We start from the raw sequence: 8,945 nt of genomic DNA, 5'->3' as shown, positions 1-8,945 counted from the left end.
GTTGGAAATGTGGAGATCGCTTGCCTTCTGACTCCCTCTTGCTGGGAACTGTGGACCAGAGCTGTTCCTATTCAGCCATCTTGGCAGCTTCCCCATACCACATTTTCTTTAACAACTTTTTTCTGCTGATGGACATTTAGGTTGATGACATAACTTGGTGAATGTGAATAGTGCTCCAATGAACTTGGCAGTGGTGGATATCTCTTTGATAAACTGATTTTAATCTTTTGGATAAATACCCTGCTGTGGGATTAGTGGATCAGATACTAGTTCTATTTTTAGTTGTGTGGCTTTTTTTTTTTTTTTGAGGAAACTCCATATAATTTTCCATAATGGCTGTATTAATTTACATTTCCCCCAACAGTATAAAAAGGTTCCCTTCTCTCCACTTCCTTAGCAACACTTAGCTTTCCTCTTTTTTATCATAGCAATTCTGACAGGTGTGAGGTGCTATCTCACTGTGGTTTCAATTTGCATTGTCTTAATAATTAGTGATGTTGAGCATAATTTTGTATATTTTTGGCCATTTTATATCTTCTTTTGAGAAATGTCTCTTCAGGTCTTTTGCTCATTTTTAAATGGATTATTTGTTTTATTTCTATTGAGTTGCTTTAGTTCCATATATATTTGGATATTAACTTCTTATCAGATGTTGGGCTTACAAATATTTTCTACGAATTTATAGCGTGTTGCTTCACCCCGTGCTTCCTTTGTTGTACCTGTACTTTTAGGGTCAAAACTGGAAAATCATTGCTTGGACCAATGTCATGTAATTTTCCCCCTATGTTTTCTTCTGGAGGTTTTATAGAGTTAGTCTTATGTTTCAGTGTTGAATCTATTTTGAGTTTATTTTTATATATGGCATGAGATAAGGGCCCAATTTGATTCTTCTGTATATGCATATCCAGTTTTCCCAACACTATTGATTGAAGAGATTGTCCTTTACCCACTGTGTGCATGTGTGTGTTTGTGTGTGTGTGTGTGTGTGTGGAGAGAGAGAGAGAGAGGATCTCACTCTGTTGCCCAAGCTGGATTGCAGTGGTACAATCTTGGCTCACTGCAGCCTCTGCCTTCTAGATTCAAGTGATTCTCCTGCCTGAGCCACCCAAGTAACTGGTATTACAGGCATGCACCACCATGCCTGGATAAATTTTGTATTTTTAGTAGAGACAGAGTTTGACCATGTTACCTAGGCTGGACTCAGACTCCTGAGCTCGAGCAGTCTGCTCACCTCAGCCTCCCAAAGCAGTGGAATTAAAGGCATGAGCCACCACACCCAACCAACACATTGTATATTCTTGGCACATTTGTTGAAATTCAGTTAACAGTATATTTGAGGGTTCACTTCTGGGTTTTTCCTTCTATTCCATTCAATAAGTCTATTTTTATGCCAGTGCCATGCTGTTTTAATTACCATTGTTTTGTCGAATGGTTTTAACTCAGGTCGTGTGATACCTCTAGCTTTGTTTCTTTTGCTCATGACTGCCTTGGCTATTGAAGGCTTTTTGTGATTCCATATATATTTGAGAACAGTTAAACCCAGCACGTTGACTCACACCTGTAACCCCAGCAGTTTGGGAGGCCAAGACAGGAGAATTGCTTGATGCCAGGAGTTCAAGACCAGCCCAGCAACAAAATAAAACCCTGTCACTACAAACAACAACAACAAAAAATTAGCCAGACATGGTGGCCCATGCCTGTAGTCCCAGCTACTCAGGAGTCTGAGGCAGGAGGATCACTCAAGTCCAGAAGTTCAAGGTTATGGTGAACTATGATCATGCCACTGTGCTCCAACCTGGGCAACAGAGTAAGACCCTATCTCTTAAAAACATTGGGATTTTTTTTTTCTTGAAAAATAACATTGGACTTTTGGTAGTGATTGAATTGAATCTGTAGATTACTTTGGGTGGTATGGACATTTGAACAATATAATTCTTCCAATCCATGAACACAAAATATCTTTTCATTTATTTGTGTCTTCTTGAATTTCTTTCATTAAAATTTTATAATTCTCAGTGCACAGGTTTTTATCTCCTTGGTTAAATTTATTCCTATGCAGTTTTTATAGCTATCATAAATATGATTGTTCTTTTGATTTCTTTTTCAGAAAATTCATTGTTACTGTTTAAGAATGCTAGTGATTTTGGTGTGTTGCTTCTGTATCCTGCCACTTTACTGGATTTGTTTATTAGATCTAATATTTTTGTGACATCTTTAGAGTTTTGTATGTATAAGAGAATGTAGCTTCAAACAGAAACAACTTCACTCCTCTTCTTCTTTGAATGCATTTTATTTCATTTTCTACTGTAATTACTCTGGATAGGACTTCCATTACTATGTTAAATAGAAGCGGTGAGAGTGGACATTATTCTCTTGCTCCAAGATCTTAGGGGAAAGTTTCAATGTTTTGCCATTGAGAATAAAGTTAACTGTGGGCCTATAATATATTGCCTTTATTGTGTTGAGGCACATGCCTTTCTCTACTTAATTTATTGAGAGTTTTTATTACAAACGGATATTGAATTTTTTAATGCTCTGTGTCTAATGAGATGATCATATGGTTTTGTGCTTTATTCTATTAATGTGGTATATTACATTTATTGATGTGCATACACTGAACCATCCTTGCATCTCAGGGATAAATTTCACTTCATCATGGTAAATGATCCTTTTAATGTTCTATGGAATTCAGTTTACTAGTATTCCATTCAAGATTTTTGCATCTGTGTTTATCAAGGATATTAGTCTGTAGGTTTTTTTCTTTCCCTTTGGATGTCCTCATCTGGCATTGGTATTCAGTGTAACACTTGCCTTGTGAAAAGAATTTAGAAGGATTTTCTCCATTTTGACATTTTGAACAGTTTGTGAAGGATTAGTATTAGTTCTTTTTAAACAGGTTTAGTTGATTTAAATTCTGAAATTCAGCAGTGAAGCCATCAGGTCCTGGCTTTTCTTTGATGGGAGACTTTTTATTACTGCTTTGATTTTATTACTCATTATCTGTTCATGTTTTGTATTGCTTCATAGTTTAATATGGGTAGGTTGTATGTATCCAGGAATTTATCCATTTCTCCTAGGCTTTCCAATGTGTTGTCATATGGTTGTTCATAATATTCTCTAATTATCCTTTGTATTTCTGTGGTATCAGTTGTGATATCTCCCCTTTTGCCTCTGACTTTATTTATTTAGAGCTTTTAAAAAATTTAGTCTAGCTAAAATTTGTTGACTTTTTTATCTTTTCAAAAAGCTAACTTTTAATTGATCTGTGTATTTTTTCCTTACTCTCAATTTTATTTATTTCTGCTCTGATCTTTGTCATTTCATTTCCTTCTGCTAATCTTGGGTTTGGTTTGTTCTTGCTTTCCTAGTTTCCTTGAATTACATTGTTAGGTTGTTTATTTGAAGTCTTGCAGTTTTTTGATGTAGGCAATTATTGTTATGAACATCCCTCATAGTACTTCTTTTGCTGCATCCAGTGGATTTGGTTTATTGTATTTCCATTTTAACTTGCTTTAAGAAAATTTCAATTTTCTTCTTAATTCTTCATTGACCCCTTGATTGTTAGGAGCATGTTTTTTTAAATTTATCCATATTTGTACAGTTTCAAAAATGCTTCTTCTTACTAATTTTTACTTTTGTTCCATTGTGATCTGAGAAGATACTTCATATGGCTGACTTTTTGACTTTGTTGAGGCTTGTTTTGTGGCCTAAAATCAGTTCTGTCCTGAAGTATGTTTCATGTGCTGATGAGAAGAACATATGTTTGGTATCAGTTGGATGAAATGTTCTGTAAATGTCAGGTCCACATGATAAGAATGTAAGTTAATTCTAATGCTTCTTTTTAATTTTTTGTCTGAACAATCTGTCTATTGCTGAGGGTGGAATATTTAAGTTCCCTACTATTACTATATTGCAGTCTATCTCCACCTTTCTATCTATAATATTTGCTTTATATATTTTGATGTTCCAATGTTGAGTGCATGTACATTTACAATTGTTATATCCTCTTGCTGAATTTATCTTTTTATCATTGTATAATGACCTTCTTTGCCTCTTTTTACACCTTTTTGTTTGAAGTCTATTTTATATGATAGCTACTATTGTTCTTTTATGGTTTTCATTTGCATGGAATATCATTTTTTATTTTTTTCACTTTCAATCTACGTGTACTTCTATAAATGAGGTTAGTTTCTTGTAGGCAGCATATAGTCAGATCTTTTTTAAAAAATCTATTCAGCTACTATTTTTCTTTTAATTGGAGAATTCCATTTCTATTCAGTGATATTATTGATAGGCAAGGAGTTACTACTGCCATCACATTATTTTCTTTCTGGTTGCCTTGGTAGTTCTCTTTTCTTGTCCTCATTTCTTACTGTTTTCTTTTGTGGATATGTGATTTCCTCTCATAGTATGTCTTAACTCCCTGCTTTTTATTAATAGTATATCTATTATAGGTTTTTGCTAGTAGTTGCCATAAGGCTTACAGAAAAAATCTTATAGTTATAATAAGTTATTTTAAATTTGTGACAACCTACCCTTGATCACAAAGTAAAGAAATAAGCAAAGAGAAAAACTAAGGTTTACACTTTCACTTCATTCCTTCATCCCACATTTTGACTTTTTGTTATTGTATTTTTTATCTTTTCTATCTCTTGAAAATTGTAGTCATTATTTTGATAGATTTGTCTGTTAGTCTTCAGACTGAAGATATAAGGGCTTTACATACTACAAGTATGTTAGAGTATTCTGAATTTCTCTGTGTACTTCCTTTACTGGTGAGTTTTATTCCTCTAGATGTTTTCTTGTTGCATGTTAGCATTCTCACTTCCGGGTTGAAGAAATTTCTTTATCATTTTTGTAAAACAGGTGGTGGTAATGAATTCTCCCAGTTTTTGCTTGTCTGGGAAATTCTTTTTTTCTCTCTCTTTACAAAAATTATCAAATTTGTTTTAATATCTAGTTTTTCTTCAAACTGTAGCTGCAGGAAAATTTTTTTGTGATTTATAATTCATTATCGGGGTACAGAAAACATTAATAAACTGACAGTGAATTAAATACTAACAGTGAATAAAATTACTGGGCCATGCATTTATAAAAGCCATGTTTCATAGTAAAACATTCTAGTTATACTACTTAACTGAAAGAAACATCCTTTAGCTCCTTATTTCCAATTATAGCACATTCTCATTTTGATGTAATTTATCCCTTTCACCCAGTTACTACTATGCCTAACAAAATGTTTCCAAATCTTATACCTTCCTTTACCAGTCATGAAGTATGACTTCAATGTTACTCTTAAGGAGTTCTTTAAAAGAAATTTGAAATTTAAAGTTTCACTTTGAACCTGTTTGATCAGAAAGTATTAAATATCACTACCACGTGACATAAAAAATGAAATAAAAAACAAAAGTCGTGTCTATGTAATCAACAAATTACTTGATAAGACATTTTAACTATTTTACAGTTCTGCTTAGCACAATAACCTGGTTCCAAGGTACTATAGTGTTTGGCATTTTTACTGAAAGCTCTAAACCATAGTGTTACTCCTCTCAACAAGCCATCTCTAAGAAAATGGTAGTGTTTCAAGTACAAAAATTGTTCTATCCAGTAGGTGGTTTTCTACATAGTCAAAATAACAGAATTCTTTATAAACTTACGTTGTTAAAAATGCAAAATGTCTTGATAATTACCAGCTGTCTCAAAGGATAAATAAGAAAAATGTAGCAAATAGGAGTATTCATTGATTAATATTACTTTATTTTGAGAAAACCAGAAATGATTCTAAGAAATAAGCAATAATAATAAAAGATGTAATTAATATGCTGTATCTTTTTCAAGTCAAAGCACACTTTTCACCTCAGACACGACAGCTCTGACTTTTACATTCTTAACTCCCTTTGTCCAAAACAGGACCCCATTTTAAATAGAGTTCATTTGAATTGAATTCATAATCTAAAGTCATTTTTCCCCACAGGATGTTTTCATTTCAGCACATAAACTGCTAAGCAACAAATGACTAAGTCAGTTATAAAGAATTTGTTCCAAAATAAATGCTAATTTGCAATAACTGTCAATAGAAACCTATAAACTTCTACCCAAGTCTAAAAGCTACTACAGTATTGTGGTCAGAACTAATATGATTCTTCCATTTGGTCAGATTTCATTTACTAAATAATACTGTCCAGAAATCCAAAGAAGAAATTTTATTGGGTTTTTCCCAAGCTGCATGATTTTCCAAATGATTTTCTCCTATTGCAGAGCCTGTTCAGTCCTTCAGTCATCTTTTTAGTCATTTAGCTTTTGCAATGTTTTTATGGTGTTTTTGTTTCTTCTTTTGCACCATTTTCCTGACCTCAATCATTTTGGCCAATTTCCAAGACAGAACAGTACTTGCTAAGAACAGTGGAGTAAGGGCCAAGATAGGTTGTAAGGAAGCCATATGGATCCTTTGCAGCCCATTACACAACATACTCAGCCCAAGCCTTTATATCAAACATCTTCATAAACTGTATTATGAAAACTGGGGCTTATACTTGAGTAGTGACCTCTAACTTTGTCCTGGTATTATTAGTGACCCAATCATGATTTCTGATGACCCTTGGTAGTCTGTCTTCTTGAGTTCTACTGTACACATCTGAGAGACAGTTTAAATTCTTATCGGGGCCGCAGATCCATGGGGGCCACGTTCACCTCTGCCCCTCGGCCTTGGCAAGCGCACCCTTGTTGCACAGAGCCAAGGGTCCTGGGGGATCCTGGGTTGCCCCACCACACCTTGTGCCACCCCTGTTTTTGCTGGACCCTTGTAGAAAACCACGGCAGTGTTGGCCACTAGCCTCCCCTGCATCATCACCCCAGGGGTTCGGATCCCACTCCCCACTCACCCTTGTCTGGGAAATTCTATGTGTCTCTTTTGTGTTTGAAGGATAGGTTTGCTCAGTACACTATTTCTGTTTGGTTGCTTTTGTTCTTCAGCATTTTGAATATGTCATCTCACTCCCCCCGACCCCATAAGGTTTCCACTGAGAAGTCTACTGTCAGATGTATTAAAATTACTTTATATGTATGTTCTTGTTTTCTCTTACTGATTTTAGGGCACTTTCTTAGTCCTTGATTATTGAGAGTTTGATAATTATATGACTTGGAGTAGTCTTCCTTGGGTTGAATCTCCTTGGGGACCTTGACTATCTTATACCTCATTGTTTATATCTTTCCCTAGATTTGGAAAGTTTTCTAATGTGACTTTTTTGAATAAACTTTCTATTCCTGTCTTATTCTCTACTCTCTTTTTAAGGTTACTGCCTTAACATCACCCTTTTGAGAGTGTCTTCTCTATCTCATAAATGTTCCTCATTTTCTTTCATTCTTTTTTTCTTTTTTCTCTTCTGTCTACATATTTTCAAATAGGCTGTCTTTGAGCTCATGAATCCTTCCCTCTGCTTGGTTAATTCTACTGTTGAGAGACTCTCAGGCATTTTCACTATGTTAACTGTATTTTCAGCTCTAGGATTTCTATCTGATTTTTGAAAATTATTTCAATCTCTGTTGAATTTCTCAACAGAGAATTCAGAAACAATTCTGTTTCTGAATTGCTTCTCCGTGTCTTATTGAAGTTTATTAAGCTTCCTCAAAACAACTCTTTTGAATTCTGTCTCTGAAAGACCACACATCTGCATCTCTCCCTGGTTGGTCACTGGTACCTTATGGTACCACTGATACCTTTTGGTGAGGTCATAGTTCCCCGAACATCCCCAATGCTTGTGAACATACATTGATGTCTGGGCATTAAAGATTTAGGTGTTTATTTTAGTCTTCATAGTCTGCCCTTGTGTATACCCATCTGTCTTCAGAGTACCTTTCAGAAATTCAGCGTAGACTGGCTGACTGTCCTAAACCTGTGGTCACTGTAGTCATTACAGCACTGAAGAGTGCCCTAAGCCCATATATGCTGTGATTCTAGTGCAGACTCCTAGATACTCAGTTCTGATAGACGTGGAGAAGAACAGGTAGAATTCCCTGAATTCTCAGGCAAAGTTACATGCTCACTTTCCTTTCTTTCCCCCAAGCAGAAGGAGATTCTCTGTGCTGCACTGCCTGTAGATGGGGAAGGGCGACAAAGACACTTCTGTAGCCACTAGAGCTGGTCCAAAGCTAGGTTGCACTTGAAGCCCATGGCCTTCCAGCCAGCGCTGCAGTGACCAAAGACCTGCAGTCACTACTGCCTGACTGCCACTGATGTTTATTCAAGACCCAAGGCCGCTTTAGTCAGCTGGTGGTGAAGCCTGCCAAGATTTGGGTCTGTCTTTCTTGAGTGGCAGATTCCCTTCTGGCTGAGGGTGGCTCTAGAAGCACCATATTGGAGCAATGGCATGAATTCAGGAATTTTGAGGTTCTGCCTACTGCTGCATTGTGCTGTGGCAGGGCTGGTCCTGCTTTCCAAGGAAAAGTCCGTTCTACTTCTTCCTCTCCTTATTCAAAGCAGAAGGATTCTCTCTTCATGCTGCACTGCCTGGAATTGGGGGAGGGGCGATAAGAACACTCCCATGACCACCACAGCTGGTATCGCTCTGGGTCATAGCACAAGCCTACAGCCTCCCAGTGCATCGCTGGGGTTTACCCAAGGACCATGATTACTATAGCCCGGCTACCACTGAAATTTATTTGGGGTCCAACGCCGCTTCAGTCAGCTGTTGTTAAAAGGGGCTAGTACTCCTGATGGGGTAGCAGATTTTCATCTGGCCTGAAGCAGGTCTCAATTCTTCCTCCGGTGGGCACTGACCTAGAATCAGTAGCTGTGGAATTCTTTTCTTTTCTTTTTTTTCTTTTTTTTTTTTTGAGATGGAGGCTTGCTTTGTCACCCAGGCTGGAGTGTAGTGGTGCGATCTCGGTTTACTGCAACCTCCACCTCTCGGGTTCAAGCGATTCTTCTGCCTTAGCTTCCAGAGTAG

General features: G+C 36.5%; 1 pseudogene; it reads right to left on the bottom strand.

The window, feature by feature from the left end:
* Positions 1–6,277: 6,277 nt before the first annotated feature.
* Positions 6,278–6,619, bottom strand: LOC108311972 (annotated as a pseudogene).
* Between the last annotated feature and the right edge of the window lie 2,326 nt (positions 6,620–8,945).

The sequence above is a fragment of the Cebus imitator genome, unplaced genomic scaffold (assembly GCF_001604975.1).
Source record: "Cebus imitator isolate Cc_AM_T3 unplaced genomic scaffold, Cebus_imitator-1.0 Scaffold120, whole genome shotgun sequence".
NCBI lineage: Eukaryota > Metazoa > Chordata > Mammalia > Primates > Cebidae > Cebus > Cebus imitator.
The sequence above is the reverse complement of the archived record's forward strand: the minus strand, read 5'-3'. Positions and strand labels throughout refer to the sequence as shown.